At 43.8% G+C, this 22,930-nt stretch overlaps 1 pseudogene; it reads left to right on the forward strand.

Annotated features, from left to right (window-relative positions):
- The first annotated feature begins 21,412 nt into the window (after positions 1-21,412).
- LOC110293159 (small ribosomal subunit protein RACK1 pseudogene) lies at positions 21,413-22,525 on the forward strand (annotated as a pseudogene).
- The last annotated feature ends 405 nt before the right edge of the window (positions 22,526-22,930 follow it).

Raw genomic sequence — 22,930 nt, forward strand, 5'->3', positions numbered from 1 at the left:
CCTTCACAGGCTCATAAAATAGGATGCTGGGCCCCTGTTGGGAAAACCGTTTGGAAAGAGTTAGGAGGTGTGGCCTTGCTGGAGGAGGTGTGTCACTGGGGTGGGCAGCCTGTCTGCCTGTCTGCTGCCATGCTTTCTACCATGATCATCCTCTCAACACGAAGCCCTGATAAACTTTTTCTCCCATAACTTGCCTTGATCATGGTGTCTCTTTACAACACTAGAAAAGTTACCAAGACAGGGTCACAGGTCACCTGACATGGGTTGGGGAGCACAGTCTCTAGGCCTCTGCAAGAGCAGCCAGTGTTATAACCACTGAACCATCCCACCATTGCCCTCCACCGTCTTAAAAAGTTTTAATTTATTTTATTTTTCTTTATATTTTTTATTTTAGTTTTCTTATATGTGGATATGTGAGTGTGGGTCCCTTCATGCCAGAAGAGGGCACTGTATCCCCTTGAACTGGAGTTACAGGCAGTTATAAGCTGCCCAACATGGGTGCTAGGAACCAAAGTCTGCAACAACAAATTTCAGCAGCAACAGCAAACACTCTTAACCACCAAGTTATCTCTACAGTCCCCTCTTTGGTATATTTCAGTCCATTGCAACTATCTTCAGACACTGGGTGGAAATCCAGTTGCTGATTCGCAAACAGGCCAGTTAAATTGAGATACAGAGGACTGGGGCAAGCAGGGCAAGCTAATTAACAAAGACAGTTAGGTAAGAACATGGAGACCTCTTGTCATGACATCAGCCTTGCAGGAAGCTGACTTAAACATGTTGTGGGTTGGGTTGGGTTGGGTTTGGGGTTTGGTTTTTGAGACAGGGTTTCTCTGTATAGCCCTGGCTGTCCTGGAACTCACTCTGTAGACCAGGCTGGCCTCGAACTCAGAAATCCACCTGCCTCTGCCTCCCAAAGTGCTGGGATTAAAGGTGTGAGTGAGACCCCACCATCCATCTTAAGAGTGATCTATTCAGGGACTTCAGGAGCAGCCACAGGCTCTCCCACCCACTTGTAACTGCAGCTCCAAGAGATCGGATGCCCTCTTCTGGTCTCTACTGGCACTGCATCCATTAGACACAAACCCACACAAGAGACTCGTGTATATATAAATAAAATAAAGAATGAATCTTTTTAAAAAGGCCATGTGGTCTGTGCTGGCTTGGAGAAGCAAGACGCTTACTACAATAAACTAGAGATCATACGCAGGTTTATATATGGAAACTGGATTGATAGAGAGGGTGTAACAGATAAGATGAGAAAGGAGAAAATTGACCATCGGTTTGGAAAAAAAAATTAATTGAATCCCGACTTCACACACACCATGTGCAACTCAGCTCCACTTGGATTGATTAATTAATTAAAAGACAAGTATAAAGTTATTAATAGAAGTTACATTAACCTGGGTTTTGCAGAGCAAACAGACCAGGAAAGGAAGAGAAAGAAGATAGATGTATTGTAAATGGTTGGCTCCCATGGCTATGGAAGCTTTGAAGTCTGAGGGTTTTTGCTAGGCAAGCTGGAGGCCAAGGAGAGCTGATGACCTCGTTTCAATCTGAGACCCAAATCAGGAGACAAAGTCCCTACCACAAGGCAGTCAGACAGAGAGAAAGAACTCTTTCTTACTGTCATGAGAAAGTGACATGACAACCTCAAAATTCACTGAATAAGAGAAAATGAGACTTCACTGGCTCCTATTCGCCACATGCTGCAGGCTTCACTTGATATCTGTGGCCACTGGCCGTCACTGTTTCTTCCATTCCAACTTTAATTTTTAATTTATAAAAATATATTTATGCATTATTTATTTGTATGTGCAAAGATGTGTGGATGCACATATCATAGACTACTTGTGGCAGTCTGTTTTCTTCTTCTAAGATGTGAGTCCTAGGAATTGAACTCGGTCATCTGGCTGTGGGGCAAGCATGCCTACTTACCCACTAAGCCAGCTTGCTGGCCCCTGACCTTAATACTTAATATTAACCCTCAAGTTACACATTACAGTTCATACAAATACATATACACGTGCACACACATACACACACATTACACATCATATCACATCACAAATTGTATGTCTTTATTCCCAGCTCTGGGAAGCAATGGGAGGTGGATCTCTTGAGTGTGAAGCCAGTCTAGTCTACAGAGCAAGTTCCAGGGCAGCTGGGACTACACAGAGAAACCCTGGTTCATAAAATCAAAGAAAAGTGGGGGAAGGGGTTTGAAGAGTTTCCTGGGTTCAAAAAGACCAAGGTGGAGCAAGAGCTGATGTGAGAGCAGAGAGGGTACAGGTGATGTTCACAGAAGAACCTGGACACAGAATTTCACCACCCAGAGCTGGTTCCAGACACTGAGTCAGATCCTGATAAACAACAATTCAAATGGGTTGTGTCAAACAAGGGAACATGCTAAGTAGTGTGGGAATGAGATGGAGGTTGGGAGACAGACTGGAGTCTTCCCCAGTATTGGGTGTGTATGCATCAGAGGAGTTAGGTTTCTCCTTGTATATAAAAATCAATCATTGGTCTAGTATGTTTGGTAAGTTCACAGGCCTGGTTTTTCTGATATGGTTTTTACATGCCTGTGTGCCAATGTGTCTTAAATTAAATTTTATTACTGTGATGAGACACTGTGACCAAGGAAATTCATATAAAGGCAAACATTTAATTGCGGCTGGCTTACAGTTTCACAAGTTTAGTCCATTATCATCATAGCAGGAAGCATGGCAGCATCCAGGAAGTTGTGGGGCTGAAGGAGCTGAGAGTTCTACGTCTTCATCCAAAGGCAAACAGGAGAAGACTGACTTCCAGGCAGCTAGGATGAGGGTCTTAAAGCCCAGGCCCACAGTGCCACATTTCCTCCAACAAGGCCACACCTACTCCAATAAGGCCACACCTCCAAATAGTGCCACTCCCTGGGCCAAGCACATTCAAACCACCACACCATGTGTTCCTGGTTTGATCGGGTAAGTTTATAGATGGTGGCATTTTATTTGAGTAGATAAATTGTGTATCAGTCTGTGCCTTATGGATTGTGCTGGACAGATGTTCTGGGCTTATTTGAGCAAAGAGGTGGAGCCTTTGCCTCAGTGTTCACCCCTACATTGCAGCAAATTGATGCTTTGTAAACAGTCGGTACAAGGCACACCCAAAAGCTGTTCACTGTTCTCTACAATTCAGTGTAGCATACACAGAGCATAGCCTGATCTTACATCTCCTCAGCCTTCAGTAGACTAGCAAGACCATCCGAGTGAGGGGGGGCAAGCTTCCAATTCACAATCTAAATGGTTACCTCATAAGCAACACTCTCTAGACACACCCAGAAACACTAGTCAACTGAATATTTGAGCACTCTGAAACCCAGTTAAGTTGGCATATAACGTGAACCATCTGTCTTAGTTAGGGTTTCTATTGCTGTGATTAAAACACCCTGACAAAAAGCAGCAAGGGATGGGGGGGGGGGTTCCAGCTTACAATTCTACATCACTGAGGGAAGTCAAGGCAGGAAGTCAAACAGGGCAGGGCTCTGGAGGCAGGATGGGTGCTGCTTACTGGCTTGCTCCTTGTGGCTTGTTTACTATGTTTTCTTATAGAAGTCAGGATTACCTGCCAAGGGGTGGCAACTGCTGACAGTGAGCTGGACCCACCCACATCGATCACCACTCAAACAAATGTACCACAGGCCAACTGATGGTGGCATTTTCTCAGTTGAGGTTACCTCTTCTAAAATGACTTTAGCTTGTGGCACATTGACATAAACCTAGCCAGCACATTGTAGAACTGTAAATAGTTTTGGGTTTGGGTTTTCTGCTTGTTTGTTTTGTTTTGAGAACTGAGGCCTTGAAGGCTGGGCATGGTGCATGCCTTTAATCCCAGCACTTGGGAGACAAAGGCAGGGAGATCTCTGTGAATTCAAGGTCAGCCTGGTCTACGGAGCAAGTTCCAGAGCAGCCAGTTATGTAGAGAGACCCTATCTTTAAAAAGAGAAGAAGAAAGAAAAGAAAAAGAAAGAAAGCAAAAACACAAGCTTTAAATTAGGAGATACTGCCATACATGTAACTGGCCAAGAATTGGTATTAAGGACTTTTTTTCAATCCGTCTATATGAGCGCATTAAAAACAATTTTAAGATGTAACCAAGGAGTGAAAAGATAATGAGGAGAGGATCGTCCAGGCAGTATGTTTGAATGCTGTACACAAGAAGATGAGCTCAAACCCATTAGTGGTCCAAGCCCAGGAAGAGCAGAACATGGGTACCTTGTATGCCTACAGGAGTGATGCAGAATTTTAAAGATTCGCATTGTATTTTTGATTATGTAGAGGCATGTCTATCTGTGTGTTTATACAATGAATGCAGTGCCTGCAGAGGTCAGGAGAGGGCATCTGATCCCCTGAGGTGGATTTACAGGTGGCTGTGAACTACTCCACACAAGTGCAGAGAACTGAATTCTATCCTCTGCAAGAGCAGAGGACACTCTTAACTGCCAAGTCATATTTCCAGCCCTAGACTGGCCTTTATTTTATTTTATTTTATTTTATTTTATTTATTTTATTTTATTGGTTCTGACAATTCTAAATGTTAGACAAAGTGTGAATCAACCAGTTTTTTTTTAATTTTTAATATTTTTATTACATATTTTCCTCAATTACATTTCCAGTGCTATCCCAAAAGTCCCCCATAGCGCCCCCCACTTCCCTACCCACCCATTCCCATTCTTTTGGCCCTGGCATTCCCCTATATTGGGGCATATAAAGTTTGCACGTCCAATGGGCCTCTCTTTCCATTGATGGCCGAATAGGCCATCTTTCGATACATATGCAGCTAGAGTTAAGAGTTCCGGGGTACTGGTTAGTTCATCATGTTGTTCCCCCTATAGGGTTGCAGATCCCTTTAGCTCCTTGGGTACTTTCTCTAGCTTCTCCATTGGGAGCCCTGTGATACATCCAATAGCTGACTGTGAACATCCACTCCTGTGTTTGCTAGGCCCCGGCATCGTCTCACAAGAGACAGCTATATTTGGGTCCTTTCAGCAAAATCTTGCTAGTGTATGCAATGGTGTCAGCGTTTAGAAGCTGATTATGGGATGGATCCCTGGATACGGCAGTCTCTAAATGGTCCATCCTTTCATCACAGCTACGAACTTTGTCTCTGTAACTCCTTCCCTGGGTGTTTTGTTCCCAATTCTAAGAAGGGGCACAGTGTCCACACTTTGGTCTTCATTCTTCTTGAGTTTCATGCGTTTAGCAAATTGTATCTTATATCTTGGGTATCCTAAGTTTTGGGCAGTTTTTTTTTTTTATGTATTTCTGGTAAAGGTATAAATGAGAACAATTATTTATTTAATTTTTAAAATTATTATTATTATTAATGTGTGCCTGTGCTTCAACATTTTAACAAGACTGCAAAGTCTAAGACTAACACAGTCACTTAAGGGTCTCTGTAGGCTGGAAAGACACAGCAGTTAAGAGCACGTGTTGCTCTTCCAGAGAATTTGAGTTCAAATTCCAGCATCTATGTGAGGCACCTCACAACTGGCTGTAATTATAATTTTAATGCCCTCTTCTGGTCCCTGATGATGCCAACAGATATGTATGTAAACGTGTGATAAATAAATAAAATAAACAAAGCTTCCTTTAAAAAGTACCCAGGGGGACCACAGAGAACAGCTAACTAGCTTACTCCAGAGCATTGTGTTCTGGGTTCCGTCCCCTGTGCCACAAAAACAAACAAAAGCCAAACTAGAAAACAGACAGCTCTTTTCAAGAATGGAGGTCAGGGGCCGGGCGTTGGTGGCGCACGCCTTTAATCCCAGCACTCGGGAGGCAGAGGCAGGCGGATTTCTGAATTCGAGGCCAGCCTGGTCTACAGAGTGAGTTCCAGGACAACCAGGGCTACACAGAGAAACCCTGTCTCGAAAAAAAAAAAAAAAAAAAAAAAGAATGGAGGTCAGGGCTGGGCGTGGTGGTGCACGGTTTTAATCCCAGCACTTGGGAGGCAGAGGCAGGAGGATTTCTGAGTTCGAGGCCAGTCTGGTCTACAGAGTGAGTTCCAGGACAGCCAGGGCTACACAGAGAACTCAAAAAAAAAAAAAAAAAAAAAAAAAAAAAAAGAATGGAGGTCAGGCACGGTGCTACAAGCCTTCAATCCCCAACACTCTGGAGGCAGATGCATGTAGATCTTTATGAGTTTGAGGCCAGCCTGGTCTTATGTAATGTAAGCTGAGCCAGGGCTACACAGTGACATCCTGTCTCAAAAATGAAGATGAGGAAGATGAAGAAGAACTTGAAAAACAGAAAACTGTCGTAATAAAGCAGAAATGGAATCCAGAGGGCAGTGGAAGTGTGGTGTGTATGTGTGTGTGCACGCGTGCGCACGTGTGTACAATTGTTGTGATTTGTTTTAGTTTTTCCTTGGAGAAAGCCACCAGACTTATTATTTTGCACAGCAAGGTTTATTTATATTTATTCATGGAGTCTCCATTTTATTTTATTTATTTTATGGTTTTTTGTTTTGTTTTGTTTTTGTTTTTAATTGCTTCTGTACTGTTTGTCTTGTTTTGCTTTTGTTTCCGACTTAGTCGGTTTCTCAATATGTAAGCCAGGCTGTCCTCAAACTTAAAAAGATCCTCCTGCCTCAACCTCCCTAACTGTGGAATTAGAGCTCCATCCTAACATGCGTGGCCTGTTTCTCAGTGCTTACTGCATCCTGGGCCTTCAGTTTTCTTCCTTTGAGGGTGATTGAGATGGGGTCTTATTATTGTTTGAGGCAGGCGTTCCTGTGGCCCAGGCTGTCCTAAAACTTGATATATAGTTAATAACGGCCTTTAGCTTCCTATCCTCCTAACTCAAGCCTTAAGATTACAGATGTGCACTGCTATGCCCAGCCATAGACCTTCACTCTGAGAAATATTTTGTATAAAATCTCTGAAAGCTAACCAGATACCTAACCAGGAACCTCAGATACTACTGGTTAATTAAGACGATTTGCATCCACTTCAATACAGTTAAATCCCAGGAACTTAAAAGACACTGAATTTTGCAAGCAGGAAAAAATGTGGAGTGCTTAGACCACTGTTTGCAGAGCCAGCAATGTGCAGGCTCAGGACTCAATAGCTCAGGGAAGAAAAACTGCCCAGCCCTGGCAGCTGACTTCCCATCTATGCCATGCGCCATTGTTAGTGGAATTGAAACGCTGCTGCTTTGGTTTGATGCCCGAGATTAAAGTTATCTCTTGTGAAACGGAAAGAACACTTTTTCTGTGCTGTGCTCAGCTGGAGAGGTCCCAGAGTAAAATTGCTTGAGCCGTTAGTTAGTCTGTTCTTTTGCTCAATGCCGTGGACATCCAGGCGGGACTCCATAACCTCAGGCCCTAATGATTCCGAAGAGTCAGCCTCCTGCTGAAAGTCAGTTCCTGCTGATGTTATCATCGATGCTACCACCAGGAACCAGCGAAGCAGGAACTCGGCTGCGCTGCACGCTGGTGGAGCTGCAATTCAGCTATAGCCTGAAGGCCACGAAAGTTGGACACTTCACTGGAGAAAGTCCTTGGAAATGAGAGAGTGACTCCTCTCTCATTCATGTAATGGATGAAGGGAGTCATAGCAAAGCTGACCACCACGTGATGTTTTGAGACCTATCATTTATCTCTTCCAGTGCAGAATCATAACCCAAGTCTGTCGGGATGCACACCTGCCAGCAGGAGGGAGCCTGGTGTTAGTAGCTTCAGGCTCATCACTGTGTTTTGTTGTCTGGGAACTATTGATAGAGTTGGTCCATGAGTCCCGCTCCTTTCAGGCATAGCTGAGTGTTCCTCAGCAGCTTCTGGAATCCTTCGATGCCATTACCCTGATCCATCTGCAGTATCTATCTATGTCTAAAGAAGAGTTCAGACCTTTTCTTTGGAGTCCTTCAAGCCCTGGATAAATCCCTAAATATAAATGAGTCCAAAGAAAGGAGAATTCCCTTCAGAAAGACTAGAAAGAACTGAGCCCTAATTTATGCCTAAGCATGCCTTTCTGTTACATTCATACTACCAAAAAGCAGTCTTAAATCTTAACATCTTAAATATAACTTTAAATTTACAATTAAACTTAAATAATTTGTTGAATTACAGTTTCACTGGGTGTGCATAAGTGTATCTACATTTCTAGATTGTGGCACATACCTACAATCCCAGCAGTAGGGAGTTGGAGGCAAGGTCATGTGTTCAAGGACAGACTTGGCTACATAGTGGATTTGGATAAGACACTGTCTCAGATGCCGGTGGCCTGCCAACGTAAGTCTGAGTTCTGGGATCCACAAGATAGAGAGAACTAACTTCTGAAAGTTGAACTCAGGCCTGTACACAGATGACATGGAATGTGTGCAAGAGTACATACATACAAAGAGAGAGAGAGAGAGAGAGAGAGAATAAATAAATAAATAAAATCAATCTTGTTTTTTTATTTAGTATGTGATTTGCAAGGAAATAAATCCCCATATTATATAATTGTACTTTTACAATTATATTATATAATTATATAATAGATCACCATATTTGCAAGGCAACTTCAGATTCTTATGTTAAGTGAAATAAGCCATAGCCAGGAAGGCACATATCACATGTTATTTCTCATACATGGAATCTAGGAAAAGCTGATAAAGAATAGACTACTCTGTAGCTGTTCATTGTGTCCCTCTGATCTACAGTGTAGCTGACCCTGATGCTTCTTTGGTTTTTTTTTTTTTTGGTTTTTTTTTTTTTTTTTTTTTTTTTGTTTTGTTTTCTGGATAATGTCTGTTGAGGAAAGTGGAGTACTGCAGTCACTCTCTCCAGCACTGAATTGAACTTCTCTCTCCCTTTATGTCCTTGTTGTATTTAATTTTTGAAATTGAGTGTAGCAATATTATATATGTATTTATACCTGCTTTATCTTCTTGCTAAATTGTTCTCTGTATCAATACATAGTGGCCTTCTTTGTTTCTCCTGGGTAATTTTGGCTTGAGTCTTTTTTGTTGTTGTTGGATACAAACACAGCTCCTCTTGCTTCCATTCAGATTCTGATTCTATGCAGTGTCATTTTCTGTCCTTTTACTTGCGGTCTCTGTGTCTTTTCTGGTGAGGTGAGTTTCTTGCAGACAGTGAACAGTTTCCTTTTATTTTTAAATCTAGTTATCCAGTTACAATGATTCTTCTACCTCTGGTTCCTGAGTACAGGATTATAGCCAGCCTCTGTCACCATACCGAGCCAAGTTCTAGTTTCTCAAACATTTTTATTACTTTTATTAGTAGGTAAGTTTATGCCAGCTAGATTCTTTTTGAAGATTTACTTATTTTATATATGTGAGTACACTGTCTTCAGACACACCAGAAGAGAAGAGGGCACTGGATTCCCTCTACAAATTGGATTCCCATACAGACGGTTGTGAGCCATCATGTGGTTGCTGGGAACTGAACTCAGAACCCCTGGAAGAAGAGCCAGTGCTCTTAACCACTTAGCCCTTCAGAATCTTTTCATTTCCTTAGTCCCAAATCAGTTTGATTATTAATTCTTGCAAAAACTAACAGAGATAAGGACCCTGGATATCCCTCTTTCTCAGAAGAGGAAGCAGAAAGAGGAAACTCCCATAGTAGTTGGAGACTTTTGAAAGCCTCTAATATTGTGGTTGATGAGACTACAATTTCACACCAATATGGACACAAAATACCAGTGTAAATGAACATAGGATGAGCTAAAAAATGACAAGTTTCTCTTTGGCCCTGACTGACTTAGAACTCACTATGTAGATCAGGCTGGCCTCAAACTCAGATATCTGCCTGCTTCTGCCTTCCAAGTGCTGGGTTAAAAGTGTGACCCACCATGCCTGGCACAGGTTGGTATTTCTTGTTCTTGTCGCTGTTATTTGTTTTTTGAGACAGGGTCTTTCTATGTTGTCCTGGCTGTCCTAGAACTTGCTGTGTAGACCAAACTAGCCTCAAACTCACAATTATTAGCCTGCCTCTGCCTCCCAAGTGCTGGGATCAAGGGTTTGAACCATAACATCTGGTTCGTGTTTCTTTTCTTTGCCTATACAGATGCTTTGCCTACATGTATATCTATGTACCACACTCACCATCCCTGTGCTTTTGGAGGCTAGAAAAGGGCCCCACAAGGTTCCTCACTGGGAACCCCTGGAACTGGATTTCCAGATGGTTGTTTAAGTCATCATGTAGAGCCATGAACTTTAATTCCTATCATTATTTAACGTACTTACTTTTAAACATTTGTTTGGTTTTTTTTATTTTTGAAGGAAGCCTTGTCCCAGGCTGGCCTCTATTTCATATGTAGCTGAGACTGGCCTTAAACTCCTGATCTACTTACTTCTACCTCCAAAATTCTGGGATTCTACTCATGTGCCTAAAATTTTATTCATTATTCTCATTATATTCTGCTAGGAGGTTCTCCATCACCTACTGTCAACTTTACTGATTTAATTATCAATGTCCGGTCTGTTGTTGATCCCTAGCAACAAATTATTGATTTCAGGTTTTACATCTCTCAGTTCTGGAATGCTGGCTTGGTTGGTTTTTTTTGGGGGGGGGGTTCATTTGTTTAAGGAAAGAAAGAGGACTCTGCTTTATTTTCCATTTTTCTTGGGAAACCGTGTAATCTGGGGGATTTTAGACTCCCTCCCCCCAAAAAAGAGCTTCAACGCTGCCTGGTCATAGCTAGTGAAAAATCACTGTCATAAAAGAGCATGGAGGTAGAGAAGGGGTTTGGTGGGGTGCTGAGGATGGACAGAAGGGTGGAGGAAGAGATGCACATGTGGAATCTAGAGGACAACCCACAGTGACATTTCTCTGGAACCATTGACTATTTTGTTGAGACAGTATATCCATGATTTAGAACTTATCAAGTAAGCCAGGCTGGCTGGCCATTAAGCCCTAGAGATCTGTCTGTTTCCACCTCCCCAGTTCTGGGATTACAAGAATACCTCACCAAACCTGGCTTTCTCAACATGGGTTCTGACAGTCTAACTCAGGGTTTCCCAATTGCAAGATACCGAGATGAGTGAGTCATCTTTCCAACACACACACACACACACACACACACACACACACACACACACACACACACGCACGCAGGCACACACACACACACATATACATATCTACCTTTTCATACTGGGGATCAAACTCAGGGTCTTGCACATGCTCAGTGAGAACTACTGAACTACACACTCAACCCTGGACCCTCCATTTAAAAATATCCTCTGGGCATGCCTGTTAGAGAAGAATACAAACTGGTGGCTCTGTTTGTTTAAACCTGTCTCATCTTATGTTGACAATAGGCTTTTCAGAATGGCCACTCCCCTGAATTGGCTTGAGGAAGATTTTTTTTTTTTAGCACAGTCTTTTGTCTTAGTTAAAATTCACAATTCACAAGATAAATTACAGTGCAGAACCGCAAACGTCTCCACTTCTGACATTTGTGCTGATAATTAGTTTCTCCTTTTTGTTAGATTCCATTGTCTCTGTTTCACTTGATAAAAAAAAATAAAAAACATATAAATGTAAATACATCTTATCTATCCAGATTCCCATTTCAATATCCTGATGTATAAATTCATTCTTGTCCTGAGCCTGTAGCCAGAGCTTAACTGTCATAATCTATAGCTTGTCACTGTGGCATGCGTGGATTTATTTATTTGTTTGCTTGTTTGTTTATTGTTTTCAAGACAGGGTTTCTTGGTTTCACAGCGTTTTTTTCTGTGTAGCCCTGGCTACCCTGGAACTTGCTCCAAAGACCAAGCTGGCCTTGAACCCACAGAGATCTGCCTGCCTCTGCTTCCCAAGTGCTGGGATCACAGGTGTGTACCATCACTGCCCAGCCACTCATTTCATTCTTTTTTTTTTTTTTTTTTGGTTTTTCGAGACAGGGTTTCTCTGTGTAGTCGTGGCTGTCCTGGAACTCACTCTGTAGCCCAGGCTGGCCTCGAACTCAGAAATCCGCCTGCCTCTGCCTCCCGAGTGCTGGGATTAAAGGCATGTGCCACCAGGCCTGGCCACTCATTTCATTCTTATATCATTGTAGCAACCAACAAATCTTCCAGAAGATTAAAATGTAATCTTCAGGACAATGAACATTTGACCTTCAAACATTAGAGGCATCACTGCCCAGGTGCTATCTGAGAGGGCTGCTGAATGCTGGCTCTTCTGCAGCTTTGACCTTCAAACATTAGAGGCATCACTGCCCAGGCACTATCTGAGAGGGCTGCTGAATGCTGACTCTTCTGCAGCTAGTAAAAGAAACCTGGGCGTGTGGTGGTCATGGCAAAGGCCTGAGGACTGAGTTTTACCCCAGGTCTCTTACTTCTAGATACTGCACTCTTTTCTATATGTGTTCCAGGTTTTTGCCATGACTTAATTTCCCAGAAGAACTTGCAATCCAAATGAAAAAATTGAACTAAATGGAATATTAGACTTGTTCTAATTACATATTATATATATATATGTGTGTGTGTGTGTGTGTGTGTGTATATACATATATATATATATATATATATATATATATATATATATATATAATATTTTTCCTTAGCTGAAATTTTACAGCTAGTTTCCTACTATGGCTTGCCCCTGACCTATGAAACAATGACCACTCTTTGAATTGAACTTGAAGGGAGTCTATCTTATCTCTGGTTTGTCTCAGACACTCCAGGACACTCTGGCAGTCTACAGTACCGCTGAAGGTATCTGTTCACTCAGACTATTAGAAGCAGAGGTTAAATTTTTTGTCTGCTTGCTTGTTTCCATCGGCTCTCAATGCTAATGATGCCTTCTTCTCAGATATCTCAGATAACTATAATGAAACAGTCAGTGGTGATGCACACCAGCAGTCGGGAGACAGAAGCGTGAGGATCTCTGTGAGTCTAAGGCCAGTCTCAGCAGTCCACATAGCCAGTTCCAGGCCAGCCAGGACTACATAGAGAGACCCTATCGCAAAAAAAAATTTCTTTTTAAATTTTTAAAATGAAACATAAACTATTCATATTTACTGACTGATAGATTTGACTCCAGTAAGAGGCCAGTTAACTTGTTATATTCTATTATTATTATTATTACTACTACTATTATGTTTTTAAATTTTGTTTTGTGTGTGTGTGTGTGTGTGTGTGTGTGTGTGTGTATGTGCACGTGCGCGCATGCACACTCATGCCTTTGCATGCACAAGTTGCAGAGCCTGTGTAGCGGTCAGAAGACACCTTGGAGGAATCAGGTCTTTCCTTTCACCCAGAAATCAAACTCAGGTCATCAGGCCTGACAGCAAGTACCTTTGTGTGCTGAGCCATCTTGTCGGCCCTAATCTGTTTTTCTGAGACAGGATTTCATGTAGCCCAGGCTCTCCTGTGATGCTGTGACTGGTTCCTGAGAGGGAGAACCATGGGATGAGAGATAAAGAAGACAGGAAATGTTTAGGAAAGCTCAGAAGATCATGCACATGGTGATGGTGCAAGCAAGTTTATTAAGAAATACAGCATCTTATATACAGTTTTTAGGGGAAATGGGACGGAAACGGCAGAACGTTATTATACGATGAGAAGGGGTCAGCAGGAAGCCAATCAATCGATGTTGCACAAAGGGAACAAAGGGTTTCTCCAGTGTGTCACAGGCAGCACACAGCAGCCTCCAGACTGATACCCATAACCCTTTGCAATAGAGTTAGGTTGACAGGATTTGAAGTTGAAGCTCCTCCAAGGCTCTGGTCCAAGCCTTTACTGGGGGAGCTTCAAGCCTCTGTCAAGCATGTTCATGGCTTTAGGCAAGGAACAAATTGCATTCCTCATCCATACATCAGGTCTGGGGGAAAGCCTTGGATCAGCCTGGCTCCCACAAGTCTTCAAACTAAAGATGGCACTGAACTTCTGATACCCCTGCTTCCACCTAAGTGCTAGGGTATGAACATGCATCTCCACCCCAGAAAAGTTAGTTACTTGATTCATTTGTTCTTTCTTTTTCTTTCCCTCCCTTTTCTCCTCCCTTCCTTCCTCTCTCTCTTCCCCTCCCTCCCTGCCTTCCTCCCTTCCTCCCTTCCTCCCTTCCTCCCTTCCTACCTTCCTTCCTTTCTTTTTCCACTCTTCATACTGGAGATTGACTACAAGCTTTGCACAAACTAGGCAAGTGCTCTATCACTGAGCTATATCCTCATACTTGCTAATCTCAATACATAGGATAAATTATATGAATGATTCATATATATCATATATATAATATGTGACTAGGATAAATTATACAAGAGTTAATTTTATTTATTGTCCACTACCCTGTTATAAAAGAATCCTGCCAAAATTATATTCTCTGTAGTTCTCAGGCTATTTGATTCACTTTCATGAATTTCAATTCTCTCTTCTCTTCTCTTCTCTTCTCTTCTCTTCTCTTCTCTTCTCTTCTCTTCTCTTCTCTTCTCTCCTCTCCTCTCCTCTCCTCTCCTCTCCTCTCCTCTCCTCTCCTCTCCTCTCCTCTCCTCTCCTCTCCTCTCCTCTCCTCTCCTCTCCTCTCCTCTCCTCTCCTCTCCTCTCCTCTCCCCTCCTCCTCCTCCTCTTCTTCTTCTTTTCTCTCTCTCTCTCTCTCTCTCTCTCTCTCTCTCTCTCTCTCTCTCTCTCTCTCTCTCTCTCTCTCTCTCTCCAGCATATGAGTACACTGTAGCTGTCTTCAGACACACCAGAAGAGGGCGTCAGATCTCATTACAGATGGTTGTGAGCACCATGTGGTTGCTGGGAATTGAACTCAGGACCTCTGGAAGAGCAGTCAATGCTCTTAACTGCAGAGTCATCTCTCCAGTCCTCTAATTCTCTTTTAAAGGTATTTATTTTCATTCATTTGCCCATGTTTTCTTTGATAATTTTAATTAATTTATAGTAATTTAGAGCCCTTGTCTTCTTACTCCAATAACAGCCCCATTGCTAGGTCTGTGTGTATTGTCTATTTATTCCATTGATTATCAGCACCATTTTCCTACTTGTCTGTATACTCAGAGACTCTGATCTCAGTCATATGGTACAAGTACTTGTAGAATCGGTTTAAAAATCCATAAACATCTGCATATAAGAGACCTTCAGGGACTGGAGAGATCACCCCCATGGTATAGGGATGGCTCTGCAAGCATGAAGACCTGAGTTCCAATCCCCAGCATCTATATAAAAAGCCAAGTGATGGCATGTTCCTGTTATCCCCATGCTGGGGAAGAGGAGACCAGAAGGTCACTTAGGCTTTCTGGCAGCCAGTGAAGCTGATCAGTGAGTTCCAGGTAAAGTAAGGGGCGCTATCTCAAAACACAGCATGAAGACACTGACCTCTGGCCTCTGCTTATATGTGCACACACATGAACACACACACACACTTTCCCTTTCCTTCTATTTCCCTCTGTTAGATAGACGGGGTGGGGGTGGGGGTGGGGTGGGAACGACTGATCACCTCAAGCTAAGTAGGAAAACCTGAAGCAGAGCTGAGACACAGTTCTTGGGACATCTGGTTGACCTCTAGCACATTTCTCTTTTTAGGTTGATGCCTCCCTGGGCTTTTTGGCTGAGAGTATAGTGGTTTCCTGTCTCACTACAAACAACTAAGCTTTCCCTCCCCCTCTCCTTTGACTCCAGCTTCAAACTGGCAGGTATGTTTAAGAAGGACGCCAGTTCTGTCTTTCACCAGTCTTCATTCTGTTCTGTGTCTGAGCATCTGAAGGTTTCAGAAGATCTCCATCTGCTTATTCTCATGGCTGCTCTTTCGTTTTGTTTCACTTTCTTTTGCTTGCTTTCTTTATTTGAAATGGGGTCTCCTGTAGTCCAGGCCGCCCTTGAATACCGTGCTCAAGGATGACCTCAAATTCCTGATCTTTCCTTCTCCACTTCAAAAGTGCAAGGAAAAAAAAAAAAAAAAAAAGGCTGGTGAGATGGCTCAGTGGGTAAGAGCACCTGACTGCTCTTCTGAAGGTCCAAAGTTCAAATCCCAGCAACCACATGGTGGCTCACAACCATCTGTAATGAGATGTGACACCCTCTTCTGGTGTGTCTGAAGACAGCTACAGTGTACTTACATATAATAAAAATAAAAAATAAAAAAAAGTGCAAGGATTACAGGCAGACAGTTGGGGATCAAGCCCAGGCCTTTATGTCGGCTAGACAAGCACTCTACCAATTGAGTCCTCTCTTAATTTTTGGAAGCCCAGAGGCTTGAGAGACAGATAGGCTGGCATACAAACAGCAGAGAGACCCTGTCTCAAATGAAGAGGATGGTGACATTGTCCTCTGATCTCTACATGTGCTCGATCCCACAGCGATGTATTCATGGGTGAACGTGTGCAAATGCACACACAAAAATGTCTCAAAAGAAAAGAATGTATAAACAAACTGATCATTCAATAAAATATAAGGCAATCAGAAGAAAGGGAAACATTTTCATGACAATGAATAAAAATTCATATGTAGGCCAGGCATGGTGGCACACACCTTTAATGCCAGCACTTGGGAGGCAGAAGCAGGCGGATCGTTGTGAGTTCCAGGTCAGCCAAGATTGCATAGTGAGACCTGGTCTTAAAAGGCAAAACATGGGCTGGCAAGATGGCTCAGCAGATAAGAGCACTGACTGCTCTTCTGAAGGTCCTGAGTTCAAATCCCAGCAACTACATGGTGGCTCACAACCACCCTTAATGAGATCTGATGCCCTCTTCTGGTGTATCTGAAGACAGCTACAGTGTACTTATGGATAATAATAAATAAATCTTTGGGCAGGAGCAAGCAGAGACTGAGCGAGCAGGGTTGACTGGAGCAAGCAGAGGTCCTAAAAGAAATTCAATTCCCAACAACCACATGAAGACTCACAACCATCTGTACAGCTACAGTTTACCCATATACATAAAATAAATAAACCATTTTTTTTTTTAAAAAAAAAAGTAAAACATGGGGCTGGTGAGATGGCTCAGTGGGTTAGAGCACCCGACTGCTCTTCTGAAGGTCCAGAGTTCAAATCCCAGCAACCACATGGTGGCTCACAACCATCCGTAATGAGATCTGGCGCCCTCTTCTGGAGTGTCTGAAGACAGCTACAGTGTACTTACATATAATAAATAAATAAATAAATCTTTAAAAAAAAAAGTAAAACATAAATAAAAATAACAACTTCACAGGCAGATAATCACAAACTGATTTATTTCTCTTTTTTCTTTGTAAAAACACAGTCTCATATAACCTGACCTCAAATTCACTATCCATCCAATGATGGCTTTGGATTCCTGATCCTCCTGCTTCCTCCTGCCCAGTGTTGGGATTACAGGATATGCCGCCATATTTGGTGTAAACCCAGAATAGAAGCCATGGCTTCAAATGCTCTACCAACCGAAAAGCATCCCCAACCCTCAAACTAATTTCTAGAGAGACTATAGATTTCGGAATAATCTTGATTAAAGAGAGATTTGAGCAGTTTGGTAGTTAGCTGCCATTTGCTGATATAAATAAAATAGTTCATTGTTGAAACTTAAAATAATGATCTGGAGACATTTGTATGAATATAAATGTGGCTTGAAGGAATGGTTTTTAAAAACCTCACATTATGAATGATGGTGAGTTATATGATGAAGTTAAAGTGTCCTATTTTCTGTGGTAATAATTTATCACATATGACCCACATACAATGCTTAACATGTAAAATTGCATTCAGTCATCTTTGATGATTTTCTGACTTTCGGCCTGAAAAACCACAGCTTTACCCACATTTCTCTAGCTTGTCATTGTTAAGGTGTATTTGTCAAGGCAGGCGTATGGAATACATTTTAACTAATAACATGGCAGCTTAATTTATAGCTTTGAAATGCTTACAAATTAGGGTGTGAACCTTCATTTATCCTCTTGCCAGGAGCCCTGTGAGCACCAGGGGCTAACCCAGGAGCAGCACAGGCACCTGCCAAGAACTGCAGACAAGGCGCCTGGCTTAATGACAAAGGCCTGTTGGGACTGGGTGGTTGACACACGTGCTACACCAAGGACGGGAGAGCCAGGTAGGGTGAGGGCTAGGAATGATCGTCCCAGAAAGGAGGTCATGATCTCTGGAGCTGGGATGTAGTCCAAGGAGGTGGCCTCAAGGTCAGCGAAGGACAGTTGTAGCTACAGGTCTGCAGGATTCAGCAGAGGAGACATTCCCTCTCCTCAGGCCTGGAAAGAGGGAGGCAGGTGTCAAAGGAAAGAATTGCCTGCAACACATGGCGGGCACACCTTTAAATCCCAGCACTCACTACACAAAGGCAGGCAGATCTCCATGGGTTCAAGGCCACCCCTGGTCTACATGGTGAAGTTCCAGGACAGTCAAGGCTACATAATAGAGAGGTCCTGTCTCAAGAAGATAAAGGATAAACTGCAAAAGAGAGAGGCTTGGGGCCTAATGCAAAGAGAGAAGACCAGGCAGGCTTCCCTACAGAGGCCAGAGAAATAGGTGGAACCTGCACTGGAAAGGAAAGACTCTAACAGGAGCAGGCAGGGTCTCAGAGGATGCTGGGCTGGCCCACAGGTCCAAGGGAGCACGTGCAGTGCAAGCAGGTGCTGGCTAAGGGCAAGGCTAGTGTTGGGGACTGGGAAGATGTCAGTGGGTAAAGGGCTTGTTTAGTAGACCTGACAACTCATTAGAGTCCATATAAACCCTGGGAAAGAGAGAACCAACTCCACAAAGTTGTCCTCTGACCTCCACACGCATGCCAAGTCACGTGTGCACCTGCTCCCACACATTTACACACTTTATTTTTAACTTAAAGAAAGAATAGTGTTGGGCTGGGTTCAGGCACTCTGGAGCTGTGACTGAGCTGAAGGGGTGAGCAGGTCAGGAGACAAGAGGAGCCTCATTCTCTCGGAATGAAAACAAAACAAAACAAACAAACAAACAAAACGAGGATGTGATGGCTCCTAGGTGTGGTTGAGAAGGTTTTTATTGTAGATCTGAGAGAACAGCCAGAGACATCTAGAAGAGTCCAGACTGAACCAGCAGAATAGTCAAGGCCTTGGTGTGTGGGGGGTGGGGGGGGTGGGAGTGGGGGGACAGTGGAGAGGAAACAAAGAGAAGGGGACAGAGAGGGGATGGAGAGAGGGAAAAGAACCAAGCTAGGCCAAAATGACTGGGTTATATAGGAATCAGAAGCGAGGGGGAAGGGAAAGGAAGCTCAGGCCTGGAAAGGTTTAGGGTAGGGAGCAGGGTGTGAGTGTTGAGAGCAGCCAGGACTCCGCAACAGGGACTTGCAAGGCCGAGAGACCTGGCAGCCAGCCAGCATCCACTTTGATATGGTTTTTGGTTTTGGTAGTGTCTCTTTGTAGCCCTATCCTGCCTGGAACTCTTCGTAAATCAGGCTGGCCTCCAAAACTCAGAGATAGACCAGGAATTAAAATACGCTGGGATTAAGTGCTTAGTGGTCAACACCCTATGACCAGCCCCGCTTTGGCTTTGATGTGTTAATAGGCTCCTTAGCCTTTTGTTCTGGAGTGTCTTTGGGACCAAGGGTTCTCTAGGCTAAGAGCTGCTTACCCACACCATGTCCACTCCCACAGCAGAATGCATCCTCGGCAGGCAAAGGCAGGGATCAAAGATTCCTGGCTCCTTTGACTCCCTTCTCCTTTAACTGACGGAGAATGTTGGGTCAAAATTTTAAAAGTTTGAGAGAAGTCCGGGATCAACTCTCAAAGGACTGATCCTGCACTGTGGTCCATTGTCACCCTCTCTCAGGCTCTTGCCTCTGGGTACCCATCCCAGCCCTTCTTTCCTGAGCTGACCTGGAGGGAGGAGGGATACACACACACACACACACACACACACACACACACACACACACACTGTAATTCTAGCCAGAGGATTTCTTTCCGTTGAGTTTGACCTCCCAGAGGCAATTGACTCTCAAGTTCTTTTTTTTTTCTCCCCGGGTCAGACACAGAAGACTAAGTTGGACATTTCCCAATGGAAACTGACTACTTTGCTGCAGGAAATGTTACATCAAAAGCCTGATAGTACAAGACCACAGGGATGGATGAGGCCAACAGGAATCATTTTTTATTCGGACAGAATTGAATTCAGCCTCAGGAGATTCAGCTGGCCTTGTATGGACGCCAGGTCATTTCTCAAAGACCCAGCCTTGCGTAGCCTGTGGGCCTGAGCAATTCATCCAGGCATGAGCAAATGAATTCAGGATGTTGGGGGCCTCAGCTGTCTCTTGGCCTTGGGCTGAGATGCTGGCATGAGCCAGCGTGATTCCCAAGGAAGCAGCAAGAAGTAACACTAGGAATAGGATCTAGTGGTGTGGTTTCTGACTCATTTCATTCTCCCAACAAGCAAGATAGAGACTAGGCTTTGGCTGATGTGAAGGGCAGAAATTAGATCTTTCTTCTTCCTGCTCCTGCTTCATCAGGTTCCAAATATATATCAAAGAGATTGGGACATCCTCAAGAAAAAAGAAACCAGCGGGGCAGTGTGGAGCACACCTTTAATCCCAGCATTTGGGAAGCAGAGGCAGGCAGATCTCTGAGTTTGTGGGCAACTGTTCTACATAGTGAGTTCTAGGACAGCCAGAGCTACCTAATGAGACCCAGTCTCAAAAGGACAAAAAGAAAGGGAGAAAGGAAAAAAGGAAGGAAGGAAGGAAAGAAGGAAGGAAGGAAGGAAGGAAGGAAGGAAGGAAGGAAGGAAGGAAGGAAGGAAGGAAGGAAGGAAGGAAAGAGAGAGAGAGAGAGAGAGAGAGAGAGAGAGAGAGAGAGAGAAAGAAGGCCACTGCTACCGTTTAGTCCTGAAATGACCCTCCAAGACCCCAGGCTTGAAGGATAATCTTGATCACTAACTTTTCACATCTAGGAAGAAAGAACTTCAGTTGAGGAATTACCATCAGATTGGCCTGTGGGCACATCTGTAGAAACATTTTCTTTTCTTTTTCTTCTTTCTTTTTCTTTTAGACTTCTTTTTAAAAAAAGATTTATTCTTATTTATATGAGTACACTGTAGCTGTCTTCAGACACACCAGAAGAGGGCATCAGATCCCCATTACAGATGGTTATGAGCTACCATTTGGTTGCTGGGAATTGAACTCAGGACCTCTGGAAGAGCAGTCAGTGCTCTTAACCCCTGAGCCATCTCTGCAGCCCCTAGGGGCATTTTCTTGATTGCTAACTGGTGTGTCAGGGCCTAGTCCAGTGTGGGCAGCGTTATCCGTAGGCAGGTGGGCCCAGGCTGTATAAAATAGTGGCAGAAATCACTCAAAAAAACATGTTCATTGCTCTCTCAGAGTGTCACACAGCTCACAACTGCCTGTAACTCCAGCTTCGGAAGGTCTGACTCTTTCTACTGATGTCTACAAACTCATACACACATGGTACACACACGTACACTCAAACACACACACACATGAAATAAAATTCTTTTAAAGGGATGGAGGCTTTCTTTTTCTCCACAGGGTTGTGGTGGCAGCCGCGGTGGTGCTTGGCTCTCAGAGCTATCTGGTGCCATCCTTGTCGCTGCGGCGACCCTCGCATCAACTGCAGCCATGACCGAGCAGATGACCCTTCGTGGGACCCTTAAGGGCCATAATGGATGGGTAACACAGATCACCACCACACTGCAGTTCCCGGACATGATCCTGTCTGCGTCTTGAGACAAGACCATCATCATGTGGAAGCTGACCAGAGATGAGACCAACTATGGCAATACCACAACGTGCTCTGCGAGGTCACTCCCACTTCGTTAGTGATGTTGTTATATCCTCTGATGGTCAGTTTGTCCTCTCGGGCTCCTGGGATGGAACACTGCACCTCTGGGATCTCACAATGGGCACCACCACAAGGTGATTTGTCAGCCACACCAAGGATGTGCTGAGCGTGGCCTTCTCCTCTGACAACCGGCAGATTGTCTCTGGGTCCCGAGACAAGACCATAAAGTTGTGGAATACTCTGGGTGTCTGCAAGTACACCGTCCAGGATTAGAGTCATTCAGAATGGGTGTCTTGTGTCTGCTTCTCCTCGAACAGCAGCAACCCTATCATCGTCTCCTGCGGATGGGACAAGCTAGTCAAGGTGTGGAATCTGGCTAACTGCAAGCTAAAGACCAACCACATTGGCCACACTGGCTACCTGAACACGGTGACTGTCTCTCCAGATGGATCCCTCTGTGCTTCTGGAGGCAAGGATGGCCAGGCTATGCTGTGGGATCTCAATGAAGGCAAGCACCTTTACACTTTAGATGGTGGGGACATCATCAATGCCTTGTGCTTCAGCCCCAACCGCTACTGGCTCTGTGCTGCCACTGGCCCCAGTATCAAGATCTGGGACTTGGAGGGCAAGATCATTGTAGATGAATTGGAGCAAGAAGTTATCAGCACCAGCAGCAAGGCAGAACCACCCCAGTGTACCTCTTTGGCATGGTCTGCTGCTGGCCATACTCTGTTTGCTGGCTATATAGACAACTTGGTGCGAGTATGGCAGGTAACTATTGGTACCCGCTAAAAGTTTTATGACAAAGTCTTAGAAATAAACTGACTTTCTGGAAAAAAAAAAAAAAAGGGATGGAGAGCTGGCTCTGCAGTCAAGAACACTTGTTCTTGTCGAGGACCCAGGTTTGATTCCAGCACCCATATAGTGATTCACAATCACCTGTCACTCTAGGTCCTGGGGATCCAAGGGCTTTGTGGGTCCCAGGCATGCACATGTTGCAAATACATATATGCAGGCAAAATATCCACTCATATAAAATAAATAAATCTTTAAAATATAAAAAAGAAAGAAGGAAGGAGCTGGAGAGATGGAAGGAGCTGGAGAGATGCCTCAGCGGTTAATAGCACTGACTGCTCTTCCAAGGAGCAGTCAAAGGTCCTGAGTTCAAATCCCAGCAACCACATGGTGGCTCACAACCATCCATAATGAGATCTGACACCCTCTTCTGGAGTGTCTGAAGACAGCTGCAGTGT

Source organism: Mus caroli, unplaced genomic scaffold, assembly GCF_978045245.1.
Source record: "Mus caroli unplaced genomic scaffold, Mus_caroli_1 scaffold_6, whole genome shotgun sequence".
NCBI lineage: Eukaryota > Metazoa > Chordata > Mammalia > Rodentia > Muridae > Mus > Mus caroli.